Here is a 23,716-nt window from a genome sequence, read left to right on the forward strand (position 1 = left end):
TGTATCTGTGTATATGTCAGTAAAAACAGCCTCATCATTATCAGAAAGGACACAGTAAACACCTTTCTCCAACTCCATCACATTGGATTTTCATTATTGAAAAATTTATAAATCTGACCTCATTAAAGCCAACTTATGAACGTTAATATGAAAACCAACTTCTGCGAATGCAAGTTCTAGAATAATAATAAAATCACTCTGGAGATTAAAAATGAATTTCAACAAGAGTTTAATAAAAATTAAATAAAATTTTTGCAAGAGGGGTTCAAATTTAATGAACAACAAAATGTTTTCACTACAATTTTGTAGTTAATTTAAGGTAAATTCCTAATGAGTAACAGACAACCAGAATGAATGGAAAAATTCCATTGTAATGAGCTTTATACAGTTTATGTGATTTCTGGTCTCTCTCGGAATTTCTTCATTAAATCGTTTGTTTGTTCATTCAATCAAACTGTTTTTCATTTATTCAACATACAAAATCTTTTCAATACAGGTAAGTGAAATTTTTGCATAAATACTTGCTAACTTGCAACACATATGTGTGAGTGTTTAAAATCGCATCATTGGGTTGAGTGTATGTGTGTATGTTTCATACAACCAATTTTAAAATCGGGTGCATTTACAAATGCAATTTAAGCTTTAAGTAAATGAATAACCACTATGGACCATTGGTCAGCAATTTCAAATTCACTGTGTCTGCGTATTTATTTGAATGTGTATATGTTGGTGTGTGTACATTCATAACCCTGCAGTATGGAAAGTCTGTCTTTAAGTGTGTGTTACTTTGAAATTATGTTCGTAGCACTTTCTGATAAATTAATTTACAAGCATTTAATTGATCTTTATTGCAAAGTTAAGGTATATGAGGCAATCAGATAATAATCAATAAAAATCTGTCTAAAAAGATGGATTTAATACCTGTTGAACTACTGGGGTATGTTGTATTTATTTTCATGTATATTTTAAACTGCATAACAGAAAAATACAAAAAAAGGTCACGTATGCATTTCTATGCTCAATGGCATGGCACAAAAACTATTTAATTGGTTAAATTTGCCATAGTTGTTGTACAGCGGACAAAACTACTGCAGTGCGAGAAATTGAAAAACGAAGTAAATGATTTTTTTTGTAATGATTTTTTTCTAATTTGCCATCGTTTGTGGGGATTTGTAGTAGCTTTGAAATAGAAAATTAATTGCTGAGGGTATGTTGAAAAAGAAAAAATCAATTAAGTGCAACACAATACAATATAAAAAGTACAAAACAATAAAATAATATAATTGAAAGAAAAACTTTAAAATGCATATTGTTCACTTAATTACTCAAATGTTTTGTTTTTACAAAAAAAAAAAAAAAAAACAACAATGAAAATATGTCAATTAGAGGAAATACGAAAAATGTAATTGTTTAATTGGTTTATATTTACAACAACAAGTAAACGTGCTATATCGAATTATATAAACCCTTCACTATATTGTGTTTAAAAAAATATTATTTTATTGAAACAATTTTTGTTAACTCCTTTAAAAATTCTTTAAAATTAAAAATTATTTAAAAAAAATTAAATTTTTTTCTGACGCAAGGTTGTAGCTTTTGTCATAAAGAACAAAAATTGTGAACATATAAAATCAAATAAAACTTCATTTTCATTTTTGCATTTCAAGTGGAAAGTTTGACTTTGTTTAGTTGCACTGCTTTTATTACCGACACCTGTACGTATACGTGTTAATGATTTATTGATATTGCAAATATTAAGTATACGCATACATACTTTAGAGAAGCACTTTTTTTACACGTCAAATGTCGATTTTTTTAAAGTTTTCTCCGGTTTTTGATCTTAAAGATGATGTTGTTGTAGTTTTACATTGTCACAATTATCTTTGCCTCAGAGAATAAATCAAAATTCCGAATTGTGGAAATTTATGATAACCTTATATATAACCTTCCCATTAAGGTGAATGTTATTAAAAGATATCTACGTATGGGAAATTTCGAGTCAAGTGACCCAACTTTAAAAAACGATGTCTTCCGATTTGGATGAAATTTGCACAAACGTTAGTTCTATTGGATAGTAAGTCAGACACAAATTTTCAGCTCATCGGTCAGTTTAAGAGGTCCGGCAGTTCTTGTCAAAGTTGGACATTATGGTCATACAGGGTTTTATTCAAATGAGTCTAACTTTTCACCTATTGATCCTAGCAAAAATTTACCAAAAGAGTTCAGATAGCTATTTCTTCATTCTTTCCAAAAAAAAGTAAAAAAAATGTTAATTTATTTTCATTATTTCCTTGAAGGGCTTTATAGTCCCAAAATGCTAGTGGAATATCTATCAAAAAAAATTTTTTTACACTCAAGAATTAATTTTTTTTCAATATTTGGAACTAAATTTCCCCCTATTTTTCAAAATGGACGTTTCTGTTGTATTTTTTTTACACAAAAGAAAGCAATATCAGTTATATAGCTATAGCAGTTCTTGACCGATATAGCTGAAAATTTGTGTCTGACCTACTATCCAATATTACTAACGTTTGTGCAAATTTCATCAAAATCGATTTTTTGAGTTGGGTCACTTGACAAGAAATTCCCCATATGTTAAAATTTGATTAAATTTAAAAATTTTTTAATTCATATAAGTAGTTAAATTTTATTTATCTCTCAGACCGAAAATAAATTAAACTTAAATGCAATTAGGAAAAAGTATAAAATTTCAAATTAAAACAAAATCAATATTCTTAATGTCACATAAAAGTAAATAAAAATATAAAAAAAATCTACATCTTAGGTTTTGTATCAAATTACAATCTATTGTATTGAATATTACTGATTACTTAAATAAATAAATAGATTTAATTATAAAGATGTCTCTTCAATGTAAACAAAAACATTCATTGAAGAGAAATTTTTAGAAAATTTTAAATGAAATCCTTAGAAAATAAACCGACACACACGTACTTACGTACAAGCATATTCACTTTTACTTATTTATGTTTGTAAGTAGACATGATGACATTTGTATGAGACTAAATAAATATTTACATAAAATATCAATACAACGATTCTTAAGCAAATTTAAATATAAAAGATGATAAATAAAGTACACACTTATACACAGACAATTACAGTAAACAAAATAGGAAATTGGGGTTAGTATGAATTTCCTTTTATACATCCTGCTGCCTTTAAGGATAAATGTGAGTGATACGAATGAATGGCTTGATAATGATGATGAAAGTGAACTAGAAACCATATAGATTACTAATACAACTGGCGGCAGCAACGGCAGCAGCAGTTGCATTACCAGCTCATGTCATGTCATTTTATATCAACTTCAAATGCCACAAAAACAACAACAAATATCTTAAACACTACTAATACCAGCACAAAATGTTGTCATATTTTAACTTGTTTTTAGTTTTTCTCCCTCGTTATTTGCAGTTTGTTATTTTTCCCCTTTAAAAACATTTACACTTGCAACATCAAATAAATGTTTTTGTATTTGCTGCTCTTCACTCTTTTTCTTCCTGTCATTACTAACAATTATCTGTCACTCTAGTGACATTTAACCATAAATGAAAGTTACAAAGGAATGTTTTTTCTATTTGTATACGTGTGTGTAGTATATGTACTTAGATAAAACATAATTTTCCTTGATTTCCATGTTATAAATGAAATTTGTAGTCTATACATGAATGTTGGGTGAAAAAAAGAAAAATGTGGTCATAATCTATTTATTATTGATGCAGGTACTTGTAGGTACATAGAACATTCATAGAAAGATAATATTTTATAGTCATCTTTCTCACTCTCTCCCTCTTTTTTCCTTAGTATACACATACTTGCACACGTGCATGACAGACACAATATATGACAGTGGGGTTTAACTAGCGCAAAGGATTATAAATTGTAGTTAGTATTTAGACATTAACTAAGTGGTTTCGAAATTGTGATTAAAGAGAAGAAAATTGTATTAATGAAATAGAACATTCATAGAAAGATAAATATAAAAACTGCAAAATAAATGAAAGTTTATTTTGCAGTTTCCGAAACTAAAATGATGGGGTTACAAACATAGTTTCATATAATATTTTTCAAAAAATATGTTCCCTTTTAAAATTATATCAAACATTAAAATGTTTTCTTTTGAGCAAAAAAAAGGGATATTTTTTTTTTTTTTTTTTTGAAAAAATATATTTAAACAAATTTTGACAATTTTTGCTAGGATCAATAGGTGAAAAGTTATACTCATTTGAATAAAACCCATGACCAAAATGTCCAACTTTGTCCCCGTTTAACTCCGGCAGTTCTTGGCCGATAGAGCTGAAAATTTGTGTCTGACCTAATATCTAATAATACCAATCTTTTTTTTTTTTTTTGAGTTGGGTCACTTGACATGAAATTGCCCCACTGTATGTCTAGCTTGACATGTGTGTTCATTCGGTTTCATTTTTATCTCATTATATGATGTATTATATGGCCATGCGATGATGTTATAATCATAATAAAATCATAACCATATTATGAGTATAAAATTCTATTATTATTGCAATACAATGACATTTTATATTATTTTATTATGTCATGTTTGTTAACATTTCACTATTGTATTCGTAGTACTTGTCTCTAAATGTATACGTGTTTGAATTTTTCTCTACTATAGCATATTTACTATTGGTAATATAAACACATACTTTAACAATGAATATTACCAACTACCCAATAAACATCGATTCAAACCTGTGAATATTTTTGAAAATTTTCTTAACTAAATAATGTATTTTCCAAATTGTTTTCAAATTTTAAAGTTTAGCCTTTGAAATAAACATGATAATTTCAAAAAACGTTTAAAAAAATATAATGTGTGATATTTATAAAATTTTCAAAGTTTTGTTTTAATTGAACTTAGAAAAGTTTCTTTCAAAAAATAAATTATTTTAGAAAAATAAAAACAGAACATTTTTTCTACAACAAGGGAGCGAAAAAACGTTAAATATAGGAGAAATAATCGGAGATATAAAAGAAAAATATGCTAAAATAAATGTATGAATGTTTTATTTTCAGGTGATGTAAAAAAATATATAAATTTTGCAATAGTTAGCATTATAATTAGGGTTTGAAATATGTATGAAAATAATAATAAAGAATACTTGAAATACGTTTGAAAATTTTTTTAGTTTCAAGCTTACCTCTAGCCTTTTTTTAAATTTGAAATACATTTGAAAAATACGTTTGATCTCTAACTGCCTTTTTGTTTGAGAAGGCCATAATTTTCCATTTGAAAACAAAAATTTTCAAATTTGTTCTCAAAGGCTATGTATGAAATTTGAATAGGTTTTCAAATACATATTTACATCATTTCAAAGGTTTTTGCTTATTGGGTATGTATATCTATATAAAATGAATAAATACACCTGTTAAAACCTGACTGCCAGCCAGCCTGTTTTCATACAATAGAATGTCATCTCAGCAGTTTTTGTAATAGACAGTGAATCACTTTCTAATGTATTTGGTTTTTTTTTGGCACTTGCATATGTGTATTTTATAGAAGTCAATGATTTCTGTCCCCCAGAACTGCAGGGAAATTGTTAATATACTCCTATATTATAAGAGATTATAGGTGAGAGAATGGCTTAAGAATGAGATAACAGTTGTATAGAATACCTTGGAAAAATATTATACAATTGGGTGACATATTGTCAAACAGAATTGGTTCAATTTTTATAGAATAAAAGAATAGTTTCTATTTAGAATTAATACAATTTAATTTTTAATTCGGCTTAAAATTTTTTTCGAATGTACAATTCCTTTAAATCATACTCTGGATATTAATTTAAAAGTTTAACTATTTGGTTTTACATTCGATTGAATTTGATCCCAAGAGTGTTTATTCTTTTTTGGAATGAGTTCAATAAAATTATATTTCCTATTTGTATGCCCTTCAACTTCGTGAAAAGTTTGTTATTTCGTTTGTAATATCCACAATTTAATTATCCGATCCCTATAAATCGTATTCTAGCTATGTCCGTCTAACTAAAATTTAAATTTAAAAGATAGTAATAAAACTCTTTTGAGGTTTTTATAAGACTTTAACAAAATCTGTCTCTACATATATAATATGAAAAGGAATTATAATAAACTAGCTAAACCCAGTGTGCTTTGCTACCCTAAAAGCCATATGTATAAATAAAAAACCCACTTAACGATTTTGAAGATTCTAACTACATTAGTTTTCCAGATTTACAATATGTTACATATGAGAGATGTCAAGCAAATTATTGCAAGTTTGCCTGTTTCTATCTATCTATGAAAAATTTAAAGAATATAAGAGTTTCCAAGATACACGAAATTTTGTAATTAATTCATATATGTGGTGCCAAGTCACCCATTGAAAGTCCGCCCGTTATTCTCTAAATGTTCCCATGAATGTCAAAGTTCTTCATGTAAAATTTGAAGATTCTAGCTCTAATAGTTTCTCAGTGGGGGCTTCAAGCTCCACAGATGAAAGCCCACACTTTTTCCCCAAAATGTTCAGATGAATATTAAAATAATTTGTGCAAAATTTTAAGAATCAAGTTCTATTAGTTTCCCAGATAAACGAAATTTTATATTTAATTCATATGGGAGATGCAAAGTTCCCCATTGAAAGTCCGCCCGTTATACTCTAAATGTTTAGATGAATTTCAAAATTCTTCAAGTAATAATAGTTTCTCAGATATACGAATTTTTCTATTTAATTCATATGGGGGCTTCAAGCCCCCCCAGGTGAAAGTCCGCTTTTTTTTTCCTCCAAAATGTTCAGATTACCCAAAATGTTTAAATGGATGTTAAAGTTATTCGTGCAAAATTTTAAGATTCTAACTGTAATAGTTTCCAAGATAAACGAATTTTTGTATTTAATTTATATGGGAGGTGCCACGCCCCCTAATGCTAGTCCGCCTACTTTTTGTCGTAAATAATTATATTGACACTAAAGTTGCTCCGACAAAATTTGGGGACTCTAACTGTTATATTATCTCAAATATACGGATTTAATAATTTCTTAATATAGGCGTGGCTGCTCGCCCACTTGGAATTTCAAAGTAAAAAGTAGCCTATTAAGTATTCCAGACATGCAGGAATATGCTGTTTGAAGAAAATCGGTTCAGCCGTTTAGTAGTCTATAACGTTCAAACATACAAACAAACTCACATTCATTTATATATATATATATATATTTATATTTTAAAATGACCCCAAATTTCATTTTAATTTCCTCTTTAGTCTATTTAAAAAACCTTATTTATAAAAAAAAATTATCAAGTTTGACAATTGAAAACATAACTTTTCTTAATATAAAACTCAACATTATGAAAATTAAAAGCAATTAGACAACAACAACTAAAACAATAATAAAATTCCAACTTAAAAAACAATAACAGCTGTTAGTGTTATTTGTTTATGGGAATAACAAACTACGCACCCACATATAAAATACCTTCCTGCACTTTTGGGATTGCCGTCCCCATCATTAAAGTCAAAATAAACAATTGACTTTGCAATAGATAACTTTTGGGGATCAAATAAATTTCAACAGTAAATTATAAAAAATATTAAGAAGTCACTCTTTTGATTATTTAGGGACATAAAAATCAAGACTGACTTCCACAGCCACAGTGTATCCACAATGGTTTCTTATGAGATAAAGTACTTAGTTGACACGAATTTAAATATTGTTGGTTCATTTGATAGGTTGCTATTCAAAGATATTTATTACATCACAGCCCTCCAGTAATGCAGTCACTCTTTCCACTCCATTACTGGAGGGCTGTGATGTAATGAATAACTTTGAATAGCAACCTATCAAATGAACCAACAATATTTAAATTCGTGTCAACTAAGTACTTTATCTCATAAGAAACCATTGTGGATACACTGTGGCTCTTTTTAGAACTGTTGGATATTATTTTTTATGACTATTTAACATTATTGTTAGTGGCATATGTTGGCATATTCATCATTATCATCTTCATCATCATCACAATTATTTCAAATGGTTTTTGTTTTTAATATTGTTACTGTAGCTGTTGTAGTTGTTTATGTTTTTATGATTCGTTACAAACGTCATGACAGTCATTAATCATATGAAAATATACATAAAATATACATACATACACAGTCACTGCAATTATATTTATAGTACTAAACAAACAATAACAACAATAGTAAAACGGGCCATGTTAGAAAAACAATTAGTTTTGCTTATTTGTTATTGCAAAATATTTATGTTCTTGTGGATGTGGATGTGCGGTAAAAATGTGGCTATAAAACCCAACAGTTTTTTAAGGAGATAATGTATCCTTTTAAGTTCATACGAAACAATGCAAAGGGAAAAATTTTTATAAAAAAAAACTCTAACAGAGTTTGATTTGTAACCATTTTTTCACAGCTCCACAATAACCACCCCAACCAGCAGGGTTTAGCTAGCACACACACTACCAACAATACTGTCATGTCCTGTGTAAACACACATGCTGTCGTATGTGTCGAGTGGACAAACTCAATTGAAAATTTAGGTCATTAGTTAAATTTTGTGTTGGTTGGCTTTTTTTATGAAAATTTGACACTAAATCATGATGACAAATTATTCAAATTCATAAAATATACTAAAAAATAGGAAAAAATACTTAAAAATAAATTTTTCATTTAGGAGAAACATTTTTATAGTCAAATGCCTGTTAGAATAAATATTAAATGAAAACTATAAAAATGAAAAGTTAGAAAACTAATGAAAATAATGGTTATAAATGGATCGAGTAGGTAAAATTTAGATAGGCTTCAGAGCTGGTAGTTAGCACTTAGAAAAAAGATTTCTTTTTGCAAAATAAAATTCCAAAAAAAACTTCTTAAATTATTTTGGAGCTTATCTTTTTGTTACAGAAATTGCTTCATTGTTTCAATATATATTTTTATAAATTAAATAGTAATTGAAGGAAATGTTGTTTAAATTGTAAATGTTACGAAATATCCCTTTAATTTTTGATATTTACAAAACCTATTTAAAAAGAGTAAAGAAAAAAATATAATAATTCGGTCAGTTTTTTTCCATTGCTTTCTATTATTTTCACTTTCTGTTAAACATTTGTAAAAAAAAACGAATGTTAAAAAGAAAACGTTTTTTGGTTGCACAAATAAACCTTTAACAGAAAATTGCTCAAATAAACCCAACAAAGAGAAATTTAATTAAATTTCATACAATAACTTTTCGTCTTTTAAATACACAAAAACTTACACGTACAAACTCATACATTTAGAAAGTATTTGTTTGAAATATATAAAAAAATAAAACGGGGAATTAGAGAAAAGATTCTTTACTTAGTGTAAAAGAAAACTGTTTCAAATTGCGTTAAATATAATATTATTTCTAGTATCTCGGTAAATAAAGGCCTTAGTTAAATGGCAAACATCATACGTATCAGTTTCGGATTCACTTAAAAGAAAATAAAGAAAGATATCCTTTCACCCCCGAAAAAATAAAACGTTTTATTGTAAAAAATTAATAGATTTGTTAAAAGGAAAATGTTAAGTAAATGCTTACGTTCTAAAACATGGCCTGTTTTAATGGCTTTATTTAATAGGTTTGAAGGTTGGTCGGTCTTGTTTGTGTTTAATTTCTTAAAGGCTTTTGTTTACTTTAAATAAATTTATTTTTGTAAAGGGTAAAAACTTATTTTTAAATAAACACTAGAGTTAATTACAGCTACAGTTTTTAACAATCTATTACAACGTTTTTGAAGAAAAAACAAATGATCTGGAAATGATATTTTATTTCCGGTGTATTGGTAATAAACTCGTAGTTAAAGACAATACATAAACATAAACAAAATTTTAGCATTTTTGTAAAGTATTTCCCATTATCTGCCCATTACTTCTTGAGTCACGTGTTAAATAATTTCTCATGTTAATTTAGTTAATTATTTTTGAAATGTGAAAATATACTACGTGATTACATGATCCCCTAATGCATACATTAATAAACAAACCAACTGCAATAAAGAAAAGCCACCTAAAAATCGTTAATATACTTTAATTAATCTCTACAGATCCATTAAATTAATATCTTTGTCTGTGTACTATGACGATAATGATGATGTCATTAGAACATTTAATATTAAGCTCTTTGTAATCTGCTAGATTACTCACGGCTTAAAGTCACATGAGTGTTACATCCGCTTTGGCATGTTACCACTACTAAAACCTAAATAAAATTTGCTAAAAAAAGACATTTTGTAGGCTTTGAAATACAAACACACATACATACAAACATACTTGACAACTTCCGTTTTATAAACAACGCACGTTTTTGCAATAAAACAAAAATCCAAAAGCTCAACGATTTTATTATACGCAAAATAAAAAAGGGAATAGAAACACATAAAAATACTTACACCAACTAGTGGTAGTTGTAGTTGTACTACCAAATAACCATCCTTACCAACACATTTTTGATGGATATAATACTAAATAGTCTTTACAATGTACTCGCATGTTATAAGATAAAGAGGTAACACGGAGTAGGGAAAAGAGAGAAAACGTAAAACAACTACCAACAATTTCTAAACGGAAATGAAACTTCTTTTTACTGGTGACAACATCATTTCCGTTCTAACCAACACAAGCTACGACGACCTTTCATTATTTCTCTTTTTTTATTTTACATTTATTTTGCTTTTTTCAATTTTTAACTTTTTCTTCATTTGCAGCTGTGTTTTATGTGAAGAGAAGGTGTAATAAAGAAAAACGACAACTCAAATTGCAGTCATTTATAAAGAAAAAAGAACAACAAATTTAAAGAAAACAAGTAGAGAAAATATATAGTATATGGTAAAGGTAAGCGAAGAGCAAACAAACACAGGATAAAGTGAGTAAATTTGAGGTGTTTTTTATCTGAAGGAAGTAGACTAAATGGCAAACAACACCTTTTCTTTTTGGTAGAAAAACAAATTTTCAAAATTAAAAGGATGTAATTTAATTTTAAAATATTCCCAAATGCGCACATAACTACAACAAACAAAAAAGAACTTCATTAAACTTTAAGTAAATTTGAGATAAGAATAATGTAATATTTAACTTTGTCATTTTTTTTATTTAGAGATGGACTAGGAAAATGTAGAGCAATGAGAACTGTAGACAGTAGTTGTATGTTTGAAAAATTTAAAAAGGTAAAAGATTTAAAGCTTTCGAGATAATGAGACAGATGTTAATGCATTTAAGGTTATGAGAGCATAGAGTTTGTTTATAGGATTCAAGCATTGACAAATATCAAAATCAACTTTACTCTAAATAAGTTAAAGGGAGAAAATGTCTTGAGCTTGAGACCTGTTATTATTTTAATAAGTATTTTTGTTTTAAAGAAATTTTATTTACAAATTTTATTTTTTAAAAGATTTTTAAAAATATTTATACCAAAACAAATCTACTGGCTTAAAACTGAAGAACCCATTATATAGTAAATTAAAAATAATTAAGTAGGGATAGAAAGAAATCCTCTTGTTTGTCCTTAATACACAGAAAAGTATATAAATTTTACTGCCATTACGTGCACAGTACAAACAACTATAACCACTGTTAGGCAACATTCTATGTAGAAAATATAAAAACAACTTCTTACCGCATTAAGATGATAAATTAGTTTATGTAAATAGCGTAGAAAAGAAAACGAAATTGTGAAAACAAACATTTTGTTAATAGCAGAGAAAAGAAACAAAACTGTAAACAACACAACAAATACATTATTAAAGACTTATTCCGCCTACTGTTTCAACCTCTACCACCACATCCGTTTCCTTCCTCAGCCACCCACTCTGGCTGGTCATAATTCATACAAAGATATGAGAGTTTAAAAACATAAATTGTCTAAGGTTCGTTCGGTATTGTTTTTTTAGTGCCTTTATTACATTCATATTATCAACTTAAATTCACAATTCTTTTGAAAAATTATTTATTACAATGATTGTTTTTTGCACACAAAGTTAAACAAAATCTTTGTCTCATTTTGTTGTTGTTCGTTCTATTATTTATTTTTTTTTTACAGACTAACGTTTATAAACTCACTTACAAATACTAATACAAAACACCGGGGCGAATAATGAACGTATGTTTGTGTGTATGTAGTTGTATCTGTATTGTTTGTTTTTATTTTAAATCCTCGTAAATACTTGGAAAGACCATAATATTATAGTCGTAATATTTGTATGTATGTATTGGTTTATGTACATATACATATGTATGTGTGCATGTGTGGGTGAATGTCTGTATGTGTTTACCGTTACAATAGGCTTGTTAAGCACTTAATGCAAATGACTGAATATACATACACTGAATTTGATTCACGGAAATACGCTCCACTTGACTTTTGCAATTTGCATTGTGGCAATTGTTTCCGTTTTGTTTTTGCTTTTTTTGTCATTACTACGTTTATTCTGTTTGAAATATTGCTACACTATAACAATTTCTTCCTGCAGTTCATAAGACTGCTCTTCAACGCTTTCAATATCACAATACTTAACGAAGTCTTTGCTCAGCAAAGTGTCTCAATTATTTCTATAACATATAGTTTTAGATCGCTTTTCTGTCATAATAAAAGTGGAGATCATTGACTCAATCAGAACGGACGGTAGTTTATGTGAAAGTTGATATGGAGGAATTGCAAACAAAAGACGTAGTTCAAACAAAATTTCAATGCAATCACAAACATGTGAAAACTAACGAAATTAAAAATTCTGGAATATATTGAAACACAATAATAAAAACATAAATGATTAAAAATTATTGATAAAAAACACGTAAAAGCGTTCTTTTTTATACCCTTTGTGAGAAGGATCCTTATTTATTTATTGCGGAGTTAATTTATCTGTTTGTCTGTCTGTCTTTCTGTATGACTCTTTAATTTTGTAATTTTCTTTTTTAATTTTTTAAAATAATTATTAAAATTATTTTTATGTGATTTTTCTGAATTGTATTTATATCTTCCTTATTTATAGAACAATTTGGCTAATTTGAATATAAAACTTTTTCAGAACACATCTGATAGAAACATTAGAGATTTGTATCCAGAAGATATCTAAGGGTTTCAGAAAATTTTTTCAACAGACATACAGACAAACGGACATATCTTAAATATCATCGCTATCTATAAGAATCTAGAATATATATACTTTATTGGGTCAGGAAATCATATTGTGACAAATGGAATGGTAAACTTACCTTCTCACTAAAGTGAAAGGTAAAAGAATCTTCTTAATCTTACTAAAGGAAAATAAGTTTTATTTAGTTGTTACCTTTATTAAGGACGATGGGGTAAATTTTAAGAAACGATTTTTTAAATTTCATTATTTTTATACCCACCATCAAAAAAGATGGGGGGTATATTGATTTTGTCATTCCGTTTGTAACACATCGAAATATTGGTCATAGACCCACAAAAGTATATATATTCTGGGTCCTCATTAAATTCTAAGACGATCTAGCCATGTCTGTCCGTCTGTCCGTCTGTCTGTTGAAAGCACGATAGAGTCCGAATGGAAAGAGCTAGAGGGTTGAAATTTCACACAAATATTTCTTATAGGTAAGGTTTGTTTGGTATTGAAAATGGGCAATATCGGTCCACGTTTTCGGATAGCCCCCGTACAAGTGGCCCTTCGAAAAGCAGCTTTAACAGCCATAACTTGTTTAAAAATACGAATATAGCGATGAAATTCGACATAAGTAAGTTTCTTATGATCCAAAATCACTATGCAAAATTTTATGAGGATCGGTCCATAATTGACCCTACCCCCCCATATAAGGTCCCCTTCAGAAAATGATTTTAACGCTCATTACTGGCTTAAAAATACTAGTATATAGATGAAATTCGACATAAGTAAGTTTCATACGAGTCAAAATCTATCTAAAAAATTTTATGAGGATCGGTCCATGATTGACCCTACCCCCCATATAAGGTCCCCTTCAGAAAACGACTGCAACGCTCATTAATGGTTTAAAAATACGAGTTTAGCGATGAAATTCGACACAAATAAATTTAATACGAACCAAATTCTGTCTATCAAATTTTATGAGGATCGACCCATATAAGGTCCCCTTCAGAAAATTACTTTAACGCTTATAACTGGCCTAAATATACGAGTATATAGATGAAATTCGACATAAACGCGGTTTGATGGTGGGTATATAAGATTCGGCATAGCCGAATATAACACTCTTACTTGTTTCCTTTCATTTGGAAACAACAGCTGAAAAGTTGATGAATTTAAAACCTCGCTTTAATAAAGCGGTGTGTTTTAAGCTGAATGACTACTGCAGCGTTTTACAGACTGAAATCTCAGCTATAAATAGAGCGGTTAACTGGATGAGCAACTATAGGATATACAACGGTAATATTCGAATTTGTACTGAATGCAAACCTGCCATAAAGTCTCTATCTGATGTCTACACTACATCCAGACTGATTCTCAGGTGTCTCTTGACGAGATGGCGAACCATTCGTGCCGAGAACTGCTCTGGGTACAGGGTCATTATAATGTACCTGGAAATAAAAAAGCGGACGAACTAGCAAAAACTGGTTTTCGCCTTCATATAGGGGACACTGACACATTAATTGGTGTCCTACTTTCGTGCTGTAAATCCCTCATACAGCATGAAATTTACGGTTCTGCTCAGACCAGATGGTCATCACTGACCTACTGTTCGACATGAAGAATGAACTAGCCTCTCTATGGTGAGCGAAGTTTTAAATGTTTGATGGGGCTCTCCAGGACGAAACTACGTGTATTAGTAGCCATTCTGACAGGGCACTGTACTATAGGTGCGCACGCTAGAAGACTAAATCTTCCATACAATGACTACTGCAGAATCTGTAAAAATGAGGAAGAAGAGGAAACTGTTGAACACATCCTCTGCCTGAGTTTCTAGACAGTCCAATACTGCGTGAACTTGCGGCTCTATCAAATATAGACATATAAAAGATAGAATCGTTCATTCGTGCATCTGGATGGTTTAATACCATGCTAAACACGGACATGTAATGTCCTTTAGATGGGTTTTTTTCGTATGATCCGTTACAGGGTAACGCAACGTGACCACTAGGACCCAAGTGAGTCGGTCATTGGCCGACTACTTCAATAACCTAACCTAACTAATTGAAACTAATTATCTCTCTTCCACTAAAACCTTTTTAACAAATACCATAAAATTGTCAACAAAAATTTATAAATTTCCTTTAAATCACTTTCATTCCCCAAACACACTGACACGTCTTTCCTTCCGTTGAATTACATTTGTTATTTCAATTCACTCATACATCAAAAAAAAAAAAAAAAAACGAAGAAAAATGAATTATATTTTTTATATAAATGGCTTTAAAATGCTAACAAAATATTAATGTTGTGTGTGTGTTTTTTTTGCCTTAAATTTTGTGGTCTAGCATTTTATCATCATCTAGTTATGTTTTTTTTTTTTTTTTTGTCTAGTTTGAATAAATAAATTTCTTATGGAAATTATTTTTCATGTCATGTAATAAACAATAAAAAATATTAATGATTTAACAGCAGTTTTTTATTTATGCAAACTACTGAATTTTTAATATTATTTAAACTATTAGTTATAATCTTTTTTTGATTTATTTTAGTTATTAAAAGGGATAAAGATGACTGATGATTGTATAATTGTCACAGAGTTTTGTAATTTATTTTAAGGCAGATTATTATTTAATTGTTAATGAAAGGCAAAAAAAAATTGGATTTATTGAAATGATTTATGTATGTGTGTGAAAACATAATACTAAATTAATAGGGTAATATTTTGCTAAATAACTTTAATGCCTTTAAAAGCTTTTTTGTTATATAACACTTTTTTTGTTAATATAGTTTTTATATTAATATTTCAACTATTAAACTTTAAATTCCACTAAATTAATATTTATTTACATAAATTTCATTTATTATTCATATTTATTAGAAATGAATAAGTAATGCTATATTTACACATGTTGTTATTTGATTTTATATAAAATTTCTATTTACTCACAATCCAAAATATTTTGTTTACATATTTATTTATACAAATTGTTTTTCGAAATTCAAACATGCTGAAATTTTCCAAATAATTTTATAAATATTTTAAATAAATACACACACACGCATTGACCTAGAGAAATTGATTTTTTATATAAATATAAAATTGTTTGGTAATTTAGAAACCACACTGAGATTATTGTTTTTATAGTCATAGTTTTTAATGAATAAATTGATTTTAAATATGTATAAAGTTTCTTGTTTGTTCGTGCTTAACAATTTTCTTTAAATCTGTTACATAATAAGTTAAAACAATAACTTTTAATTAAATTGACTTGACTGATTAAATACCAATAAATAATAAGAATTTCAAATTGATTTAAAAAGTATTTTTTTTTAATTTTTCAAAACCACCCTATCATTTTATTACAATATACGTATGAGTAATATGCAATTATTTTTAATTAAATATTAAGTATACGTACTCACAAATACTATCCTTTTCTAGATAAAAGAGTTTTTGATATTAATAAAATGCAATCATGAATAAAATTATCAAGTATGTATGAATAATATTACGTTCCATTTAAATTGTGTAGCAATGAAATGAATCTGCACTTAATTTGCCAGTTTCATTTTAATGAAGCAATTTCAAAGTGTTTTTATTTATTTTCTGCTTTAAGATATTTCATCTCAATTTTCTCTATATTAATGTTTAAACATATTTCATTTTAGTACATATTTACTGCGATAGTAACTTTTTTGTTTCAATGATCATTAATTAACCTAAATTGAGATTTTAAAATTTATAAAATTAAATTGATTGAAAACTTTATTCATTCGTTTTAAGGGGGATTAAGCCCCTTTACAAAGGTCATGTACATTCTGTTGGCTACTTACAATGTCATTTATAACACTAAAATTTTCCAGTTTAGAAAAAAAAAAGTATTTCATTCTCCACCCCTACAAACGAAAAGGAAAAATGTAGGAAAAAAATCCAACAAATGACCGTTACAAACAGATTTCAACCAAAAGTTAACAAGAATTTTTTTCAAAAAAATACTTAGCCAAAAGAAAAAACATCAATATGAAAACCTAAAAAGTTGTTGAAACTAAACAGCAAATGTTGGTTTCAAGTCGTCTGCAACTAAATATATAAAATTGAGATGAAAAATTGTTAAAAGACGAGCATTTCAAAAAAAACATTACTTACTTACATACATATTTCTAGAAATGGAAATGAAAACATAGCCAGCAAGACGCAATGGGTAGAGTCAGAAAGTCAAACATGTTTTGTATATTAAAAATGTACGAATTTAGGTTGAGTTTGTAAGTACTTTAAATTTTGTTAAATGTTGAAAAAACGAAATGTTTTTTTAAAGCCAAAAATAGTTTACACCCAAGCTTTTGGACACAAATCTGCAAATCTTTGGCCAGGGGACTAAATTTGCACTTAAATCTATGGATTTAAGTATTCTCAAGATGTTAATGCTATTATAATGATTGATATTTTTGTAAAAAAAAACTTATAAATTTAACTTTAACTAAAAGTCAAGTAGGATTGAGTTTATTGATTTATCAGTTTTGTTTCCTTTATTTAAGGCCCCTTATTTGGTTGTTGTACTCCATAACCATAACTTAAGCTGCTGTTGTCAATACTTATAAATATCTTTTGTATTAATGTAGAGTTTGGTTAATACAAAAATCATATAAATCTTTTATTTGTCAGTCTGTTTTTTTTTTTTTTTTTTTTTGTGATAAGAAAAGCTTATCGTTGTAACATTTTGGGGCAATTAAATGGCCCATACAAAAGGCAATACGGCAAAACAAAGCTCCTAAATGCTATCAGCAAAAAATGCCAATGAAACCAATTTCTTTCATTTTAATTTTCTTTCACATCCACTCCTTGTTTCTTAAATAGGAGCAACAAAAATAAAATAAAATAAACAAAAATCAAAATGTATTTATCTATAATGATGACCTCCTCACTTTTGGCCTGCTTTAATAACTGTTATTGGAAAATGTTTAGAAAATGTGTTTGGTTTTTGGAGATTCTTCTTTTGTTTTGGTTTTTTTTTGTAAGTTTATTTATGCTTTGTTTTTATAGGACCTGCGTAACCCAACCCTAACAAATAAAAATTGAAAAAAAAACTAAACACTCGTTTATCCTTTTTAGCAAGAAAAACAATAACAGGAACTACAACAACAGCACACAGTGGGGCAGAATGGAAATTTTTTGGAAATAAATCTGGCATTTCTAAACGGCTGATCCGATTTTGAAGATGAACCCTGCAGATGCCCCAGGGACGGCGCTGTGGCGGCTCAAAGTAGGGTACCTACGACATGTAAAATTTTTAAACTCGTGCCATTTTTTTGTTTTTCACCCAAATACAAAGATTTTTATATTTTATATTTGCGCTCGACGAGATCTTGAAAAAACATACTACTTATCTCTTATAATATCCGAGTTATAGGCATTTAAAAATTTAGTGATACAAAATTTACCATACCTTGATCCGCCTTTTTTTGAATACCGGGCGTAATTTTGGACCAAATGGACTCAATTTTTTCTTGTTAGTTAGACAACAAAATTTCCAATAATATACAAAAAATTTCAGATCAATATTGTTTACAGATCCAAAAATATACGTTTTTTAATTTAAAAATTCAAAAAATTTTAGATTTTTGGCGTTTTTTTTGCCAAAAATGTGTCTTAACTCTTTTATTAATAAAATAAAATTTTTATTAAGATTATATAACAATTTTATAGTTTTCTAAAAGGTATCTTTACGCAGAACGCTTTGGCGTAAAAAACTTGTCCTATTTTTTGAAAATGTTGCCACTGCGTCCTTCCGAATATGACCTATCTTTTATCAAAACTTCAACTTTGGGCGACATGTTCTAAAATCCCAAAGCTGGGATCAGAAAACTGAAAGCAGTTTTGGAAACCTCAATATGTTTTCTATTTACTCCAAAAGTATTTTCCCAGCCTTGAAAGAAATGTGGACCCTATGGGCAAAAAAGTAAAAAATCCCATTTTTGGGATTTTCATTCCTATTTTTTGGGAATTGCGGGATGCCCTTTGACCTTTTCAATTTTTTTTTTTGCATATTCTTATTTGAAATGACAAATTTAACAAGCGTTGAAAATTTCATTGAGGTTTGTTCATAAATAAAGATTTTGTCATATATTACATATTTGTTTAATTTCTAAAACTATGATTTATATCAAAATTTTAATAGGATCGCAGATAGCTACAACAATTTAGTCCATATTTATCCCTTAATATAATTTTTTAGTTAGATATGGAAATTCTCGACCCTTTACAAAAAATTTCAAGCCAATATCTCAATTATATTCAAAAATATGTTCATTTAAACCTGTGTCCTTTAATTTCATCTTTTTCATATTTTAGTATTAAGTATGACAGCACATATTTAAATCTTATATTTACCTATTTTCTATTTGTTTGCTTATCCTTATAATTGAAAGGTCCTATTATGCTTGAATTTTCAAAAATTTATAACCATTTGTTACCTAAATTTTTTCGACAGATAATTTCGTTCTGTTTCGTTTATGATCATGTAGGTAAAAATATACAGGTAATGATAATTTCGATTCATTCACTAATAAGAAATATCAATGACTGAATTACAGGTTATAGTAATATAGTCCTAAATGTTAATAGGTAGACAATTCGTAATTTTTTACTTTGGAATAGCTGTATCGGAAATGACAAGAATTGGTATATAAGTAAACTTCTCAGATTTTAAGTACCATATTTAATAAATCTACAATGAAGATTACATTAAAGTACGAAGAGTTGTGTTCCGTTTTATGGAGTATATCTTCAAAAGGGCCAGAAAGAATTGAAGACATTTCAAATTACATAAAAACTACATATAGTAGAAAAGTAGACAAAACAGGCATATCAAAAATTGAAAACTTTTTAAAACTTTTTGATGTAAAAAGTAAGTCTGTGGATGGAAATCAAAAGAAATTTCGATTAAAATTTTGTAGTTGGATGGAAACTACTACGGAAATCTCAACTTACAACACATCAACAGGAGCGCCTTGCAAGTCATACGAAGACTTATGTTCAAGGTAAAAAAAAAAGAGGGTCACACAAAAACTTTTTTCAATCTCAAATGAGCAAATTGCTGATACATTTAACGAAATGCTGAAAAAGGAAAACCAACATATGGATGTCGTACATATTGCAACTATTCTTCCTAATGCATCACCAAAACGACTTAAGCGAATTGTGGAAAGTATACCAACTCCAACATCATAATCAAATTTTACTGAAGAGGAAGCAATAGCGCTTATGTTGGAACTGGGTCTCAGTCGAAATAAGTACCAAATATTAAGGAAAGCTCTGCATGAAAAAGGACACAATATATTACCATCATACAAGGCGATCCAGGAAAAAAAAACAAACTATCCTACTAAATCAACAAAAAATAATGAAGAATTGAAAGAACTGAGAGCTGCGGAAAAAAGCAGAATCCAAGAAGAATTTAAAGTTCAGATGCGATTAAACATCGACAAACCACTTTCAAGTTGCGGTAGTACAAATGACGGTAATACGTCGAGAAGGTTTTTTCGTGATTTTGAAATTACTTCAAAAATAACTGGAATCGACAAGGAGTTGCTTCGAAGAGTTAAAACTATTTTAATGGCACTGAATAGTAAACATAAAATTAATGAAAATCGATTTGGGGAATACACATCTGAAATTTCTAAATTACTTGTATCTCTGTATCCATGGAGGGAACTAACACCAACAGTACACAAAGTATTGTGTCATGGTCAAATAATAATTGAATCGAATATTCTTCCACTTGGAGAGTTAACAGAAGAAGCCCAGGAAGCGAGGAATCGAGATTTTAAGCATGTTCAACTATTCAGCTCAAGAAAATGCTCCAGGCAATCACAGAATGAAGATATTTTTAATAGTTTACTTCTATCTTCTGATCCTGTTCTTTCAACTATGCGAAAAAGATGGATTTGTTATGAAACTCTATCATCTCAAAAAAAGGAAGATTTAAAGGACTTATATTACCTTCTGGATATGTATACCGATATGACAGATTATTTTATAGAAAATAAGTAGTGTTAGGAATTAACTATATAAGTAGGTTGTAAGAATTAATTGTATTATGTTTAAGATAAACAGTTCAAATAAAAAAAGCTATTATACTAACTGATGATATTGTATTAAATTGTATTTTATATTTCGGTGGGCGGGAAAGGTAATTTGTGTGGGGTGATTTAGGTGTTGTTGTGCGTGGCTCATAATAAAATTATAATTTTTTTATTTTATATACAATATTATAATAAAATAATTAACTAAATAATTTTTAAAAATTGTCCAAATATTTTATTCAACACCAAATGTATGTTCTGTCATACTTAATACTAAAATATGAAAAAGATGAAATTAAAGGACACAGGTTTAAATGAACATATTTTTGAATGTAATTGAGATATTGGCTTGAAATTTTTTGTAAAGGGTCGAGAATTTCCATATCTAACTAAAAAATTATATTAAGGGATAAATATGGACTAAATTGTTGTAGCTATCTGCGATCCTATTAAAATTTTGATATAAATCATAGTTTTAGAAATTAAACAAATATGTAATATATGACAAAATCTTTATTTATGAACAAAACTCAATGAAATTTTCAACGCTTGTTAAATTTGTCATTTCAAATAAGAATATGCAAAAAAAAAATTGAAAAGGTCAAAGGGCATCCCGCAATTCCCAAAAATAGGAATGAAAATCCCAAAAATGGGATTTTTTACTTTTTTGCCCATAGGGTCCACATTTCTTTCAGGGCTGGGAAAATACTTTTGGAGTAAATAGAAAACATATTGAGGTTTCCAAAACTGCTTTCAGTTTTCTGATCCCAGCTTTGGGATTTTAGAACATGTCGCCCAAAGTTGAAGTTTTGATAAAAAATAGGTCATATTCGGAAGGACGCAGTGGCAACATTTTCAAAAAATAGGACAAGTTTTTTACGCCAAAGCGTTCTGCGTAAAGATACCTTTTAGAAAACTATAAAATTGTTATATGTTCTTAATAAAAATTTTATTTTATTAATAAAAGAGTTAAGACACATTTTTGGCAAAAAAATGCCAAAAATCTAAAATTTTTTGAATTTTTAAATTAAAAAACGTATATTTTTGGATCTGTAAACAATATTGATCTGAAATTTTTTGTATATTATTGGAAATTTTGTTGTCTAACTAACAAGAAAAAATTGAGTCCATTTGGTCCAAAATTACGCCCGGTATTCAAAAAAAGGCGGATCAAGGTATGGTAAATTTTGTATCACTAAATTTTTAAATGCCTATAACTCGGATATTATAAGAGATAAGTAGTATGTTTTTTCAAGATCTCGTCGAGCGCAAATATAAAATATAAAAATCTTTGTATTTGGGTGAAAAACAAAAAAATGGCACGAGTTTAAAAATTTTACATGTCGTAGGTACCCTACTTTGAGCCGCCACAGCGCCGTCCCTGGGGCATCTGCAGGGTTCATCTTCAAAACTTAAACTCGAATACTCCTTGGCTACGCTCACGCCAAATTTTATCCCGATCGGATCAGCCGTTTAGAAATGCCAGATTTATTTCCAAAAAATTTCCATTCTGCCCCACTGTGCAGCAGCAGTAGCAAAAAAAAACGTTTTAATCCAATTTACTTAGCCATGACCAAATCGTCTTAAGTTTTCTTTTTATTTATTTTTTATACACATAAACACATACATATATACTTTCTTTCAATCTTTTTGGGGCTTTCCAAACTGAAAATGTTGTTTGAAATGTGTAGCATAATATGGGTAGAAAATATTGCATATTTACACAATATTTTTTAAAGGCCTTTTTACAAACAAAACATAACAACAATCATCTATAATAACAAACAAAATAACGAGCCAAACCAAACAAACAAAAAAGGAAACAATATTCACAAAATACACACAATAAATAAAAACATAAAAGTTATTAAGAGAATTGGTTTGGAAATAAAACAAAAAACATTAAATACACAAGAAAAAATATTAATAAAATAAATAAAAAACACACATACATAATGCAACCAAGCAAAAGAGATTCTTTCGACTAACAATGGACAAAGATATTTAATTGGTCTACAAAAGAACGATTAGATGTTGATATTATTTTAGATATTTTTTATTGAAAATGGTTTATTTTTATAAAAAATATGTAAATATAATATTAAATTTAAAAATATGATCACTTTTTTACAGAAATTTAGAACAAATTGATTTTTATTTAAATCAATTTAAATAAAGAAAAAGAAAAATGTAAAATCCTATTTTAGTTATAATTTTTTTTTTTTAATTTGTGGGTTTTCTTATTATTATTACCTTATTGTTGAGCATTATTGAAACTAGAAAACTTGGCCTTAGCGCCCATATATTGTAAGATTCTCTTTAACGTTCAGAATTGGATTGAAACTTCCAACGATTGAAATTCGTTATAAACAAACTTTATACGAACCGAAATCTCCTTACCAAATTCCATGAGAATCCGTTCATAATTCCTTATACCTTCCATATAATCAACAAGTAAGGATGTACCGAATCTTATATGCCCTTCACCTTCAGAGTGTGTTAAAAAAAACAATCAGTACTAA

The 23,716-nt window shown here is 28.3% G+C and overlaps 1 protein-coding gene across 1 annotated transcript in view; it reads right to left on the reverse strand.

Annotated features, from left to right (window-relative positions):
• The window catches only part of LOC119605189, a 98,083-nt gene that overhangs the window by 32,518 nt on the left and 41,849 nt on the right, over positions 1 to 23,716 (reverse strand). The window lies entirely within an intron of this gene.

This window comes from Lucilia sericata, unplaced genomic scaffold (genome assembly GCF_015586225.1).
Source record: "Lucilia sericata isolate MDLA Ls3-8-SP2 unplaced genomic scaffold, ASM1558622v1 Contig000014F_arrow, whole genome shotgun sequence".
Lineage (NCBI taxonomy): Eukaryota > Metazoa > Arthropoda > Insecta > Diptera > Calliphoridae > Lucilia > Lucilia sericata.